Genomic DNA, 16,703 nt, shown 5'->3' on the forward strand with positions numbered 1-16,703 from the left:
GAAGCAATCGAGAATTGTCATTGGTTTTCCTTTTTTCGCGAACGTGAATTTGGGTTCCGGAAAAGACGGTTGCCCATTGCGTGGGCGGAAATAATTGTGCAGCAGTCGCTTGATCGATTTTTCTTATTGGTTCACGTGGAGCGTTGACGAAAAAAAAAAGAAAATAATAAGATAAACATAAAAATAAATCGATCAATAAAAGAAAGAGAAAAACAAAGAGAGCTGCAGTTCTAAATGCAGTTATCCTGAGGAACATTTATCTGTGTGTAATCCGCTTGATCGCTGTTTCAACATTACGAACATTACAGGGCAGTCCTGTTGAACGTCACTGGAATGTTTGTAAAGTCGGCCTTCCACTAATCGTAAATACGACAGATTCTCGTTAGCCTTATGAGACAGTTGACTGAGTAACCACAAACCCGAAACGTCAAAATCGGGCAAATTGATGTTTCATGTGAAGCTAATAAACTCATCTCAATTCTCTATACGCGCACCGAAAAAAGAAGACGGTTGTTGGTCTCTGGTTGTTGGCGACAATGCCTCAGGCTCAGGCAATAATCCCTTTACGAGCAGCTAAGTAAGCTTTTGTTCTGGTGTCCAAGGTCATGCCCTAAGTCAGCGGTCCGGGAAAGTAAAGAGGACAGAGGAGCCAACAGGACGGTCAGGTGCGCACGCGCACGCTTGCTCGGCGGAAGGATACGATCCGCGCGGTTTTGCTGTCGCGTCACCAGATGGCAACACAGAATGACGCCGTTCACGGGGCTTTGAGTGGGCGATTTTGCGTACTCACGTTTCATGCTTTTTTATAAAAACTATAAGTGGTAGACATATAAATTTGATGTCTATCGATTCCTGAAATAATTCCAGAGAGAGTAATGGAAAAGTTTTTTTCGAAATGGCTATAGAAGTTTAATAAAACCTTTTCAAAGAGGGAGGAGAAAAATTGTGTATTTTTTTCGCATTCGTGACGTCGCCGTAAAATACATACGACATATATGAGAAATCCTGTAGCGCATTTCTCTTCATCTCGTCTTCCTCTTTATGATGAAAGCACCCGCGTCAAAATCTGCGCGGCGGTTACCGAGAGAAAGCATAAAAACTGTTCCATAGGAAATACATTGGGACGGAGAGCTGGTATGCCCTCTTAACTCCCAATACCTGTCCTGAGCACAGCGTTGTGGATCTACCTGATGTAGCAGATGTAACTTTTCGAATATATATTTTTATTTTTCCTTTCTTGGTGGCCTCTGGCTTTCGATAGTTCAGTCTTCCGAGTTCTCGGGCCCGGGGTCCAATGATGGGTGTAACAGGGGTGTCACATATTACACCCAAAAGAAGGGTGCTTATTGGGTATATTGACTCAAAAAATGGCAAGTTCTGAAAAAAAAAAGGCTTGCTCCCAAAATTCACGGAACACTATTTGCACTAATGTACTGCAACCTGCATTTGCAAGTCTGAGCGTCTTAGCTGCCTAGGCTCTTGGGGACATGTTTACAAAAAGAAAGCGCCTGCCAGTGATTGCCAGTGAATGACCTGTACTACCCACTCAATGAATTTTAGAGGAGACGGTGTCGCTCTATATATTTGGCAACCCGAACGTGATTGCAGTCGTGTACAATAAACACTTGCAATAACACAGTCATCTCTACTTTTACTTTTTGTTTTCTGCCTAAGTGATCGAAAGTACGTTATCTAAAGGGAAGTTTGATGAAACGATTTATTCCCTGTATTAATTCCCAACAATTCTATCCTAGTTACTTTGTAGAGCTCATTTTTTATCGCAGTTGGAATAACAATTTCCGTATCTTGGCTTCCTTACTTTTCGACCTTACGGTAATTCGGTTTTCTGGATTTCCGGCCTGCTGATAGTTCGGTTTTCTGAATTTTCAGCCTTCTGATCGTTCGATGTTTTAATTTTTCGGCCTTTTAAGTTTCGACCTTCTGATATCTTGTCTAGGTTTCGAAGGATACATGTATGTTGTAAGGACCAAATTTATGTTCACCTGCACATAGGCGCAAAGTAAATAAACTAAAACTGGGTGTCCGCCCATTTCATCGAAAATCGTTTGGTCGAATGCCGTTTGATCGACGCCGTTTGTTGGAAAGGCGTTTGTTTTGAAAGGAGTTCAAAGCTCCGTGGAGTGCGTCGTACGCACCTGTTTTTCCGTAAGTTTTGATTCGAGCATACAGTGCAGGCAGTCAGTGTCCTCTGCTTTTTTATTTATTTGTTTGCTTTGTTCAGCCGAAGAGGGGAGGCCACTGGTTATTTTAAGACCTTTGTCATTTACGAACAACACAGCTGAACAGAACAGTGGGTACAATCCGACGAATTACACATATTGAAGAATATGGCCTGACGTTGGGAGCAGCCGACAGTCTGTGCTTCTTCTGGGCACCCTTCTCGTTGCTGGCGGCAAATTTAAAGGGAAAGTTCTGAAATCGGACATCCATATGTGTGCGAAAGCCGCTCGTCTGTGGAAACTATGAGAAGGAAATTTCGCCATGGTACAACAAAACATATTAAATTAACAGCATATAAAGCATTAGTTCCGAGTGGCTCGGGACTAACGTCTCCATTTTTTTCTTTTACAAATCAATCAATCAAAACATTAGTAAGGGAGTTGCCTCAGGACAGAAGCCGCCGATATTTCGAACAGAGACTGTTCTCCTTCAACAGTCTCTGTTCGAAATATCGGCGGCTTCTGCCCTGAGGCAACTCCCTTCCTACATCTCTACCGGTTCGCTGGATTTCTACCCATCTACAATCAAAACATTAGTTCCCCTCATTTAGAGTATGCATCTGCAGTCTTGGATCTCTGCACATCCACGCTGTCCGAGAAAAAAAAAACAAATAAAGAAGACAAAATGCAAAGGTCTGCTGCACGGCTTATCTTGTCTAGGTTTCGGAGGACTTATTCGGTTAATGTTTGTAGCGACAAATAAATTTAGATTCACTTGCACACAGACGCAAGGTAAATACACTAAATCAGAATAGTAAGTTAAATACAAAATGCGTCCGCAAAATGTTCTAGTGTGAGAACTCGGCGCCAAAGAAAAATCAGCAGGTGAATGTGAATAAGCGAGGGCCAACGAAATATAACATTTGGACTCCGCGCTGCGTCCAGAAAGTCAGACAAGCTAAGAGGGCATAACATCAAGAAGTCACCAGATGCAGTCCACAAAGGGACAAAAGGGAAGAATTGGCTTTCGTCGGGACCTCCTTATTTCTTTGTAGCTGAGTTGACCTTGGCAACCAAACATGACGTGAGATCCCTGCATCTCAATAGCCAAGGAGGTCACACGTGTTTTTGGGACTACACAATCCTGCGGAGGAGTGAGTTATTTGTACTAAGGGTAATGGTTACAGCTTCCTCCAGGCTGAGACCCGTATGTTCGTGTAGCGCCATCTACGAGCGAAAAAATTGTGAATCGGAGATGCCGCCTCACTCGTATCCCCTCTTAATAAAGCCTTCAGCTACTTCGCCGCTACGAGCTACGATCCGCCGCGCCATCTGCGAAGCCGTCTGCGTTATCGCGTTTATTGTTTACGTCGTGGGTGGTCGTGTTGGTCGCGCGAAGAGAAGTGAATGACATGGTTGTGGTTGTTGTGTGAATTATTCGAGAGACCTACATATGCCTGGTGTAGTTTTGGTGTTCGGGGATGCAAAAATCATGTTCGTTCACCATCGGCGGCGGGCGTTTTCTACCACAAGATTCAACAGGAGAGTGCGCGAAAACGAATGTGGTTCGAAACACTCGGTTATTTGAGGTAGCAGTCGTGTCGTGTGTGCTGAGCTCATTTTGCTGCCAATGACTACGAAGATGCCGTAGAAGGTGAATTGCGAAGACGTCCGAAGCACACTAATGCTCAGTACCCAGTGATTTTGCTTCACCGAGGTGACGACTTCAACACAACGTCTTAGGTATGTACAGGCGTCACACATGTATTAATTATAATATAGCGACGACGTATTCGATTTAACTTATGCTATCCTACTTGTCCCGTACTCAACATTGTCAACACCAACAAATTTAATTTTAGGGGCCTTCCAGTGTTGAAGTGGCGCTAGACTGTTTCGTGTGTGTGCGATCCAGGCACTCAAGTTGACATGACAGAAATAGCTGAAAGCAGGTATGCAAAGTCCACAGATGGAAGCACTAGATTTGTTACGTGTTGCAGACTTTGTGACATTTTTTGGAGTCTTTGGACAGGTGCAGAACTTTAGTATGACGTCAACAAGAGGAGAAGAAACGGATGAGAACTACTAGCTTGTTTGAAGGGTATAAGAATACTTCCTGTTGAGATGTAGTTATGACTTTATGACTAAGGAACGTTAATTAATTTTCTAGAGATGCATCCTCTACACTTGAATGCCCAGTGAAACAGCAAACGTTCATTGTCTTTGAAGCCCCACTACTGGAATCGTTCAATGTGTGTCAGAGCTGCAGTGCCTAAATTCCCCTGAGTTCCCCTATCTCGGACGCAACTGTCATTTCTCTTTATTGCTCTTCCGATCCTACCTTCTCAGAGATTAATGTGGTTCACCATACACTGCATGGGCGCTGCCTTTCTCTATACTCATGCTTTCGGTTTCTTGTTCTATTGAATAAATCTTCACTTGAGTTTGCAGCCATCACGCTGTCGACTGTGTCTGCCCCTCATCTATATTGATGTGGTGTAACGGTATAGCACATCAACATGCCAACAACCTACCAACAACTACCAAACAACCTTGCCCAGTCCTACTTTTGGATGGAAACTACACGATGTGGTAACATCCACATATATATAATGTTTCAGTCGACGGAGATTTGCTGTTTTTGTACAACCTTCATTGTACATTGTCTCACTTAGCATGCCTGAAGAAATGTTCTGATCTTCATCAAGATGACAGGTCATTGTTTGATCTGCAGCATTATTGTTCCTGTAACCTTTCACCAACAGAGAATACAAAAGTGAACAAATGGTAAAATATAACTAGCTTGTTAAATTCAAAAGGGAAAGACGAAACTGTTTATACTTGTCTTGTTTATTTTGTTGCAGGTTTTACAACTCTATCAAGTACGTCAAAACATCAGAGGGCAGGAAGTCCTACTCTGTTCCCTAAATCCCTGGACGATAAAAAAGAAAGATATAGTTTGAGTTGTGACAAAGTGTTGCTTCTGCTCTTATATTATATTTCAATTAAATGTTACGACGCACTTGTAGTGTACACTGAAGTCAGTTTCAATTTGCAGGGCTGTCAAATGTACTTTACAAAAGAGCATCTCAATTACAGTAACAGATAACTTATGCAATAAATTATTTAGCCAATTTGGGGTACTATGCGTACCGATGGTGCATGGTTAACTTTGAACCCAGATCAAGGGTTAATAATACTTGAAGTCAGCCCTCAAGTCCTTTACAAATGTTAGTTGGTCACGTGATAATGAATCATCTACAAGTACTCCGTTTAGCAAAACAGAGTTAATTAAGTGTTAAATCCCAATCTTGGTTCAATTATTAGTTGACATTTGGAAACGTGGTCACTAAGAAGTATACTAAGAGGTTATGAACACAGTTCAGCTGAATGACACTGATGAACATTACCTTACTTACTCCTCACATATACAATATACAATTGAGACACGAGTATAACCTACAAATACATCTATGCCCACAGGTTACTTAACCCTCCAGGAACAAACTAGTAATTATAATATGCAGTGACAGCAAAGAAAAAGCAATGAGAAAAACTTGCAGCAAACAAGAAATGAAAATATGCTGACAACATTTCTACAGGTCAGCGCACTGATGGGAAAGCATCCCTAATAGCATTCATGACGCATATCGAGACCCAGTGCAGTACTTTCTATTGTATTTTCTCGGAGCACCCCATATCCTTCTTGTGAATGGAATACAGGTGGTATAACGGAATTTCCTTCAGAAATAAGGGTTTTCCGTCCAGTTTGCCGTTCAAGTAGCGCGTAAACATACACGGCGCTGCCGTGTATGTTGCCATGCTGTTCGGTTTCTCGGATGTATGCAAAAGACACTTGCAGTACTTCGGTGTCAAGGCACAGTATTTCGAAATATTCGTTAGTGTTCCGATACAATCATCTGTCTGCTTTTCACACGCATTCTCTACCTCTCGGCAACAAAAACCGTAGTATCCATCCGTAGTATCCGTCGGTTTGCATTTCACACATGAACACCTGCACGACGAAAAAAACGGCGCTTGTTTCGGCTTACACAAGTGCTTCTCATTGATACATGGAAATTTCACAAAGCAGTCCATGTTCACGGCATGGTGAGCTACTGCTGAGGACGAATGTGACTCCGATTAATCTCTGGACGAGAAATCTTCTGCTGCGAAGAATACACTTTCCAGCACGCTAACGCACGAACAGCAGTTCTGTGTGAGCGACAGTTCTCGAATGCGGAATTCCAGCGCACTCATGTTCAAGAGGCTCGACATTCTCGACGTAGAAAGTGGCCACAAATGCCCACTGCCATTTTCGTTTTTGCCGGATTAGCGCCCGGAAGTGCGCGTATTACATGCGTCCTCGACAGATGGCGCAGGGTCATGCAATTGTTGACAGACTGCTCGGTTTCCTACTACGTCCCTGGACATGCAATCATGGAAAATTCGATTACAGAAAAACTACAGCGATTTCAGCAGAGTTCTCTGATATTTGAACTTTTGAAGGCTCAAGCTTTTCGCTGAACATTAAGTTTCGATAGGTTTTTATTCACTTTTCGGTCGCTTTAACTAGTTTCGCATGCCCGACAAGTGAAAAACGTATAGAAATAATGCGCATTAATGCTGTTTTGTGAGGGTGTTGTGAGGGTAATATCGGGTAGACTATTCCAGCCGCAGATTTTAATCCTGACTTCGCGAAATACATTGGGCGTGTCCTTTCTATGTTGTTCCAGCCTCAGAACATCAGTCCTCTCTTGTTCAACAGTTGCCGCTTGCGTCAATCCCGTCGTGTGATTGTGTGTAAGAGTGAGAAAAATACAAGAGTGAAAGGGGGATGAGTAAGAGAGAGCGGTTGATGTGCCCCTTCAGATGGCGTGCCCTTGGAAGTCGCTGGGGGGGGGGGGGGGGGTTAGCTTAGCCCAATTGGTAGAGCCCTGGACCGGTAATCCAGAAGATGTGGGTTCGAGTCCTGCAGCTGGCTAACCTTTTCAGTGACTTCCATCTTTCATCGCATGCAAGCCCTGTGGTCGTTTTGTAAAAATTTGAGGTCGCGAAATCTTTTTTTTTTTTTTTGAATTTTCCAACATCCAGTGTATGATGAGATGCTGGGAAGCTTATCCGTCTAATCTGTGTGGTGACACCCGGCAGGGTCGTCCATATTTTTTTCGAGGTCATATTTTCCGGAGCCATTTTTTTTCCCTACGCCTGTATGCCACACATCAAATAGGACAGAGTTGCTAGACTGTCGTAGAGGTTGTAAACAAGAGTGTTCTCCCGCCTATTGTTCTCCTGCCCAATTGTGACTGTTTCAAATAAAGGACAAATAAGAAATGCAACGAGAAACGAAAATATCAAGCGTATGCTTGCTTGTATAGGTGCATGTTTTGTAATTTTATGATATTTTAGATTATCAGTACACATGTTCAAGCAATCAATGCAACACACTATTTCTCTCAATAGAGCAGTTGACTTTGTGAGGACGTCTGTCCTGAAAATGTTTTAGCGTTAGAACTCTCACCGAAAAAAAAAAGAAAAAAGCTCAGTAGGTCAATTTAAATAGGCGCGGGTGAACAAAACATAACATTTGAACTTTGTATCGTGTCGAAAAAGTCAGACGTGGAAAGCCAAGACAACATAACCCTGGAGTAAAATATGAAGTTATAAAGATGAAACACTTCAAAAGATTTTACTGTCAAGCTTTCGCGCAGGGTCTGCAGGTCAAGCACAAACCCTGCGCGAAAGCTTGCCAGTAAAACCTTTTGAGGGGGGCGCGGACAGTTGCTCACCGTACAATCGCTCACTGGACAGTTGCTCACCTGACAATTGCTCAACAAAACGCTGCTGGGGCTGGACAGCTGTTCACCACAGAACCGTTGAAGGTGGATAATTGATTGATTGATTTTAAAATAAAAAAATGGAGATGGTAGTCTCGAGCCACTCGGGACTGGCTACTCCAGGACGCGTTATTAATAAAAGAAAGGGAAACTACGCTAGCCTCGACGCTTTGAAACGCTTTGAAAGAATAAATGAGAACATCATCACCTAGCTTGGCACCAAAAGCGAAGTCTCAAGGCACTAAAAACAAAGAGCGTCACAATGTGTCAAAGAGGTCCGTCGAGACGAGAAATTGCACAAGGGCGCGCATGGCAGGTATGAGCTGATTTGCTGGCCAGCACCCAAGAACCTTTTCGGTGGAGTATGGCCGATTATCCAGGCGAGACAGGGACGACACAAGGGTACATCGGTGTGCACTGTACCTCGGGCAGTCTTGGAGTATATGATCCACGTCCTCAACTACATCACACAGACTGCAGTTGGGGGACGGGACCATGGCGAGCTTAAACAAAAGTCGTCCACTGTATGGCACGTTGAGGCGAAGCCTGTAGATGAGCGACGTGATGGGTCGAGGAAGCGCTGACGGCATATAAAAACGGAGATCTGGGTCCACCTTGCGCAGGAACGACGTAGAAGGGACACTTCTGCGCCAGTGTTCACTGCACAGACGTCCCATGAGAGTACGAATTGCTTGCTTCGCGTCCGCTTGAGTGAAATACGTAGGGTGCGTCGGTACGCCACGTGCCACATGAGCCCGTCTCGCAAGTAGGTCGGCAGCCTCATTCCCAGGGACACCACAATGACCTGGGATCCACTGCAAGGTGATGTTATGTGTCTGTGTGGATAAGGTGGATAATTACTCACCGGTCACCGCCTCTGTCACCACACTTATATTGTGATTTGATTGCGTGTCTATGGCGCTTGACTTTTCCATGTTAGCTGAACTTCGTTTTTAACTTTCTAGGTTGCTTAAAATGTATCAAGGACATCCACCAGTGAAAAGTGTCAGGCGAGAGGTCGTTCACTTGGAGGCACGCCTGAAGCGTCTTCCTCAGGACTACGTGGGTTCATGTTGCGTTCCTATAGGACTTTTTTTTTTCAAGAAAAGGGGGGGGGGCAAAGCAGGCAAGCGCCTCACCTTCTTTCCGCGAGGCGGACGCTGCGGACTGTGTGGGTGTTCATAGGCGTGTCTTTCCACTTCGCCTAATGCTTTTTAGCGGATTATCTCGCAATCCCCTAGGAGGTTCACCAACTTCCAACTCAAGGGGGTCCCATTTGGCCTAACCGCGGTCCTTCAATACTTATTCTGGTCAGGAAACTCCGCTCGAACACAATAGATTAGGTCACTTAGGGACAATTGCTCCCGCTTGGGGCGGTCGCGTCGTTCGGGGGAGACACCCTCGTGGAGCAGACGACGTTTCCGCAGCACTGTGTGTTTTCAGGGAACATTTGATAAGCTACTTTTTAAAGTTTATTTCGTGTTCATAGCAGAAACAATTAATTCTCGAAGCGATTCATGATTTGAGCGGGCGCATATCAGTTCAGTGGAAGTAAATTTGTAAGTTTGCTGCGTATATTACAACTTTCGTTGTTGTCTTTCTTTGACACGGAAAATTTTAATTTTGCTCTCACTCGTGGCTCTCAATGATGGCCGAGAAACATATTATAGCATTTTGTTGCACAGTCACTCAACCCAGTGATATATTGTAAGCTAATGAAGCTTTCCGTAGTTATTACGTGAGGGCGAAACTTTCCAAACGCGTGGTTTTCTTGTTTTCCTCGTAGCAGTTTGTTGTAACTTGAACAGAATTAAACTTACGAGGTGATTCTATTTCAGCGCAGACAGACAAGACATTAGATGAGGTACGTATAGAAATCCTGTGTTTTAATAATCTAAAATGATATCTGGCGGTATGAGAACCGGGGGATACACATGCTATAAATCGTGTGGTTCGATCGTTTTCGGCGACGAAATATACTTTTATTTATTTTTTTATTTTTATGTAGTGCAGTGCCATGCTCAAGGTTTAACATATGGCAGGAAGCAATTTTTACACACTATGGGAAAAGCTGATGGGAAAACTCGTTGTGAGAGCAACGAAACCAGCAGGCGCATTGATTGGTGCCTCCTGAATGTAGTTTGGACGAATACTCTAATTACGTAGGAAACGATATTTTCCTTTGCCGGTTCCAACAAGATTCAAGCCGGTTATTAAATTAACACGATAGAATTTCCTCTTGCAGAACTGTGGCCTGATATAGCGCTTTCCAACTATAGAATTTGGTTGACAAGATTCAGATGTCAAACTCAACGCTACACTATCATCCCGTTGTAGATAGCCTCGGCATACGAGTCAGATCAGTTCCAGAACATTTCGCTGAACAAACTATTTAAAATGGTGGGATTGAGTTTGATTTGGGAGGTCAGAAGGAAATTTTGGGATTGCCAAAAACTACATTTACGAGAACGCGGTGGTATGTGGTAAAATAAATAAATAAATAAATAAAAAGAGAGAAACCTGGAAAGAGATAAGCAGGGGGAAGGAGAGACAATCTCTTGTGTTAGCCTTTCTTTTCAAATTCAGGATGAAGAGAAGGAAACTATATATTTTAGCACTATACAGGCGGCCATGAATGCGCTCTGGAGTACGTAGTTTATGGTCTGCAGAAGCTCTTGAGGCATTGCAGAAGCATTGTAGAAGCATTGCAGAAAAAAAAAGAAAAGAAAAATGAGCAGATAAAAAGGGGAAAACATCACCCCTCCCTCTGCCTGCTTCCGGTGCAGCAAAAACTAATAGGTATGAGTGGACTTCGTTTACTCAGCCGACTTGGCATTACATCATTCCCCCCAAGTTGTACCCTAAGACATGTTATTTTATTGATATCATGCTGAATGACATATCTTTGAAATTTTTACGGTTCTTAGTGTTTGATGCTACATATGTCACACAGTGATCAACTTGAAGGAGCTCAACAAACCACGCTCATCGCAGTACGTCTCCAATAAGGCTATTGGCGAATGTTTTCTGTTTATTCCCGTAGACCAAGTCATCGCTGTTTTTTAGACAAAGAAAAAATACTTTCATTCAGTCTTCGTCAAGTTAAGGATCCCCTTCCATGAAGATCATAAAGCGATCACGAAATGCTGCACGCTCGAATCAGGCGCAGTCTCCTTTACACATGTAGATCATTCTTACATACGAACAGAGTGCAAAGATTGCAATAATCTTCAAGGATATTTAACAAAGAACCTCTGCTTACGCACTGAAAACGCAGGCACAAAGAAAGAAAAAGTGTACACTTCCAAACACGAATAGAAACACTACGCAAGCCATACGCGCAGGCAGCGGCGGGCACGAAAGTCTCCCCCTGAACGATCGCCGCGCCACCACGCGCCGCTCGGCCGCGGAAATGAAGTTCTTCCGCGAGTTTCCTGACTGAAAGAGTATTGAGTGACCTTTTTGTGACAAGTATTGAGTAAACGTGGCCTAACGTATGCTGCAGACAGTCCCATTTCGCCTACTGATCCTTGTCACGTGCTGAAAGAAGGCGGTCCTTTGGCGTGCCGCCAAAAGTCGCGTTCGCATCTTCACATAACTTTACAACCTCGTTGGTTTTATCAAACAAAACATTGTGTTAAATGCATTTTGTAGTGCTTCCTGAAAAGTAAATGCGAGAAATTTCTTATTCTTTGTCGGAAAGTCAAAGACAATTACGCCTCTACACATAACTTTATCTCTTTCCTAGTTCAATTCAAGCGTGCTGCCAAAAGTCACTTTACCTGTTATATTTCGTATCTGTGTGCTAAACCAATGAGGTCTGTCCCAGGTCACGTGCACCGGGACCACATCACGACCATCTGGCTGGTCAGGGCGTACACTTCGTCGTGCCTTCGTGTTCCCACTGCTCTTTTCACGAGTGAAGTTTTTTATTTCTTTCTTCTTTTTCTTTTTTGAAGTGAACAAAAATAAAAAATCTGCCTCTTTTTTTTTCATTACAAGTCCACTTCCCTGAGCCGCACGGAACACCTGTGTTCCTGCGAGTGATTTTGCAAAGTGGTAGTAGGTGCATTTTCGCGTTCAATCTGTATAGCAACTTATCCCTTTTTTACGTTAAACATTCATCCGTCCAGCCATCCATTCATGGATCAACGAAAACGTTTTACTCGATAATAATCGATTCATTTTATTGCTAGTGGTCGCTCACACCTTAATTTGCAAATGTAAAGGGTCCTTGTTTCGGATGACGTATGGTTGTCGATCGTCGGCCGAGCGCATTCATTGCTTGCAGACGTCACTATCGGGGCTGGGCATGTAAGTAACGCCCGCTAGTCGAGAGTCCCGTTTCGCCCAATGAGATTGCAGAGCAGTCCCATTTCGCCTAACGCAGGACACCTCTCCCGCCTCTTTAATCCGATAATCCGGATTATGCGAAATGGAAATAGGAGAAATGGTATGTAACCGCTCATAGGTTGATATTGTTATGACATCTGAGAGCAATCATGATATATGAATAAAGAGTGCACAATTTTCACAAGTGACCTTGCTGACCTCTCGGTACGCCCAAGCGCGCGTCACCAGGATGTTCCAAGACACAGGTTGTGGAGAGATTTAAAAACACATCACTATTTAACCACCCAAATTCACGCATTTTAGCACCATCTTAACCGGGCGGACACCACGGAACAGCACGTTGGTTACAGTAGTTTATTATTAGGTTAGTCCAAGTTCAGTGTGTGCATGTCTATGTTGAGGTTAGTCCAAGCTCGCTGTTGAGAGTGTCCCGCGCGCGACTGTGCATTTCATAGTTGGTTAACATTTCTTTACAGCAGTTTATTTTGCAACAGGGATTTCGATCGCTTTATTTCGATCGCTTTATTACACTCATGTTCAGCTAGCATAAAAATGTCAAGTATACGAGCGCCATAAACGCGAAATAAAATCACATATAAGTGCGGTGGAAGGCCCAACGTGCTGAAGTATCCAACGAGCAGAAGGATCCAAGCGTGGATCCTTCTTCAGCTCGTTGGAACCTTTCTCACGGTCGATTATGTGTCGAAGTATCTAAAGTGCTGAAGCATCCAACGAGTCGAAGGGTCCACGGCGGCGTATTATTTACTGGACGGCCATGCACTAACGATTTGCACCGCGTCCGAAATAAGTAAGTGGATTAAATGTTCCCAGCGCATACTGTCCAGAAGTTTTTCTTGGCATTTTGGTGGCTGTTTACCATCATGAAAGCCTCTATGTGTTATTAGAAGGAGCATTGCCAAGCGAAGACTTATTGTGGCGAACTTCCTGAAATGAGGATGTGCGTATCGTGCCATGCATTATCTCCTCTCATCATGTCAGTGTTCACTTGGTCACTAAACTAAGGTTTTCAAAACTCCCCTCTTTTCTTATGTGCATTTGTAGCGTAAGCGTAGTCGGAGACGAAAGTGAGTAGGGAGCATACGTGCATTTATTTACAAAAAAAGAATAAAGTGAGTAGAGATTGCAATAAATATGGGACGGCAAAATTTCTATGTCGGCCATACGACAAAGATATCTTACAACGCCACCGAATGCCGTTTGGTAGCTCTCCAGCCAGGATCCAAACATCGCTATTTCCGAGGCCAGCTGCGTGTTCCTCCGCACTACTTCCTGATACGCAGCAGACTTATAGCGCGCAATACACCGATAATTATTCACAGAAGGGACCCTTGGATGCTTGGACTTGAGTGAAACTTCGAGCACTGCATTTGCCCAACTCGTGCTACGGTATTGGATAATGTCGTGAGCCCTGTTGTGGGAGGGCAGGTAGATTTGAGCACCGTAGTTAGATTCCATCATCAGCCGGACACGTCCGATGTGCTCGGTCACCACAGCCAAACTGTACAAAAGGGCAGCCGAAGTGACGAACGTAGTTAATGAATCGTCTTTTGGAAGAAATGTGGGTTTCTTCCTTTGTATCCCCTTCCGTTCTTTGCCATGGACATGGGAATAAAAAGGAGGACGTCGTCCCCGCTGGAGAAGGAGGCCATCGCCCTCTCCAAACCTCACATTCATACACACTACGTTGGATCCTCCGTCTCGCATTGGGTCCTTCTTCCTGTTGGAGTCTTCTTCACGTTGGATCCTCCGCCTCGCATTGGACCCTTCTTCGCGTTGGATACTTTTTCACGCTGTCACGTGACCCTGTTGGATCCTCCTTCTCGTTGGACCCTTCAGCCACAAGCATTTTATGGTGAGCCATGGTCCGGTGAACAATTGTCCCGGATCTTATTTTGAAGACCTAACCAATCTTTTGAGGAGTTTCATCTTTGTAACTTCATTTTTTACTCCAAGATTACAGCACTGGACTGTGTGCTTGTTAGTTTTGTAAATTAACATAACTCCCAGAAGTCAATAGATGGAGTCCACAATGAAACAATAGTAATATAAGGCAGGCTCATCTGAAGGCTAAAAGTGATTCCTATGTTACTCGTACTACGATCAGGCCGATTTTAAGATGCGCCTGTACAGAATGCGTAGGGCTCCGCGTTTTCGGTTTTTATATTTGGGCCGATTCGGCGTATGTTTTTCGGTGTTTATTGATTTTCACGAAATCGGCGTTTTTCGATGTTTCTGGAGTTTTGTGTTCCTCTGTGTTCGGGGTTTTTCGGTTAAAACCGAATGAAGCAAAAATTACCGGGCGTATGTTTTTCGGTGTTTTTCGATTAAACCCGGAAACGCGGAACACTTAATTATGGGATCTTGATGAAGTTACATTGATTCAAAAACTTGAAAAGGTTAAAAAATTACTGCAAGAATGGTATCTAAGTGTATGGGTTCCCGAAATAGTCTCACTGAATTAAAGGCAAACTTGGGATGTGATACCTTATCGGTGAGAAGAAAGCAACTGCGACTCAAGTTTGCGGATGATATCGCAAATGATAGGACTGGTATTTCAAAGGATCTGTATCTTATCCCTCCCTCGTTTATCTCACCTAGATTAGACCACCACATGAAATTAAGGACCTGTTTTTGCCGAACAGACGCTTTTTGGCATTCATTTTTCCCCAAAACTACATACCATGGGAACTACAATGCGCAGTAAAGTTCACTGACTTGACCTCTCCTTCATACTCTTGCAAGAAAAATGAATTTTACTTTCAATAAGGTAATCAGTGCTGAGTAGGTTTATGGAAACTGTATCGGCAGTGAAATTCATGGATTTGGTTTGGGTTCGGCCGTGAAGTTAATCGATTTTGGTTAGGCTTCCCAGCTTTGACGCGTATGATACGTTTTCTCTCCTTTGTAACTAATTATAGCCTTATATGGTCAACGATTGTTTCCATGATAGTGTAATGCAGTGATTGTTGTAATGTTATGTACATTTTCATCTATTGTTTTGTTTTGTACCCCAATTACTCTATGCCGCAAGGCGATGTAGCGTAACAAGTATTAAATAAAAAACAAAAACAAAATAAAAATAAGGCAGAATCCGCCTTCCACGTGGACTCATTTTTTCTTTAGCTCCGTTGGCTTTGCAAACCCAAACATGACGTGAGGTCTGTGCCCATCAATAGTCAAGGAGGTCACACCTGTTTATGGGACTACACAATCCGGCAAGGAGCGAGTTACTCGTAACGAGGGTAATTGCATGGTTACAGGTTTCACCAGGCTGAGACCCGGATATTTGTGCGGCGCGAGCTACATGCGAAAAAATCGTGAATCGGAGATACCCCTCCACTCGTATCCCCTCTTAAAATACCACCGAACCACACAAATAGTAAACTACCTGGATGATTGGAAGTGTTGTGTTCACCTGTGGTATTAGACAATTGGGAAATCCAGAGGGGTAAAGCAGAATAAAAGGCTTTCGAGGGAGGCTGGTTCTATACGTCCTCCCGTGACCTTCCGTGCAGTTTTGGGGAAGCGGATAAGTTTCTCCTTCGTCTGTTCTGCTTAACTCTGTCGTCCGTAAAAAAACTCCTCAGTGGTTTTGAGACACTGTTCGTGTGCGTTTTACATGTCCTCCTTAATCTCGCATTTTTTTATCTTTGTTTATTGTTGTTCTTCTGAGATCTACACCACCAACCACTTGCTTTTCAGCAATTATGTCAGTATCTTTTCATTTGTTGCCCTTCCTTCGTTTCCCTCATGTAAGAGAATTCCTATCTCCTGTTCTGCAAAATGGGAAGGAGGAAAATTGGGAGAAGTATTGTTGGCCGTGTTTCGCTCTCCCTCGAAACGTTTGTCTTCGTATCTGGTGTTTTCTACGTAACCTTCAACGTTCACGTGAATAGTACGCGGGTTTGTTCTGTGGCAGTTACACCGCGTTTCGCGGTTGTAGTGAGCGGTCGTCCCACCGGGCACCATCTGTGGTTTTTGAAAAGTGACTCAGCGGCGCAATGTGGATATACACTTCGGAAATATCATTCAAGTACGTTAACATGTTGATTGTATTGTACATATGTTAAACCAGCTGTTCCGAGCCGTGTTCAAAGAACCGGTGGCTTCCCGACCCGAGGCTGCTGCTGCTTTCTACTTTCACGGCACTGCTAGATTTTGCGCAATTTTCTATGTTAATGTACGGCTTGACTAGTTGTTCTATGAGGTGAATTTGTCCACCGGAAGTGAAATTTCACTGAGGAATTGAGGCTAACCGAGATAACTTGCAGATCACAATGTGTCTGTGCATATTCAGTAGAGCGTCCCTGCT

General features: G+C 43.7%; 1 long non-coding RNA gene across 1 annotated transcript; it reads left to right on the top strand.

Annotated features, from left to right (window-relative positions):
• The first annotated feature begins 3,615 nt into the window (after positions 1-3,615).
• LOC135385221 (uncharacterized) lies at positions 3,616-4,923 on the top strand. Its single transcript, XR_010420357.1, has 3 exons — positions 3,616-3,923; positions 4,043-4,132; positions 4,213-4,923. It is a non-coding gene; the product is annotated as an uncharacterized LOC135385221 (long non-coding RNA).
• The last annotated feature ends 11,780 nt before the right edge of the window (positions 4,924-16,703 follow it).

Source organism: Ornithodoros turicata, chromosome 2, assembly GCF_037126465.1.
Source record: "Ornithodoros turicata isolate Travis chromosome 2, ASM3712646v1, whole genome shotgun sequence".
Taxonomy (NCBI): Eukaryota; Metazoa; Arthropoda; class Arachnida; order Ixodida; family Argasidae; genus Ornithodoros; species Ornithodoros turicata.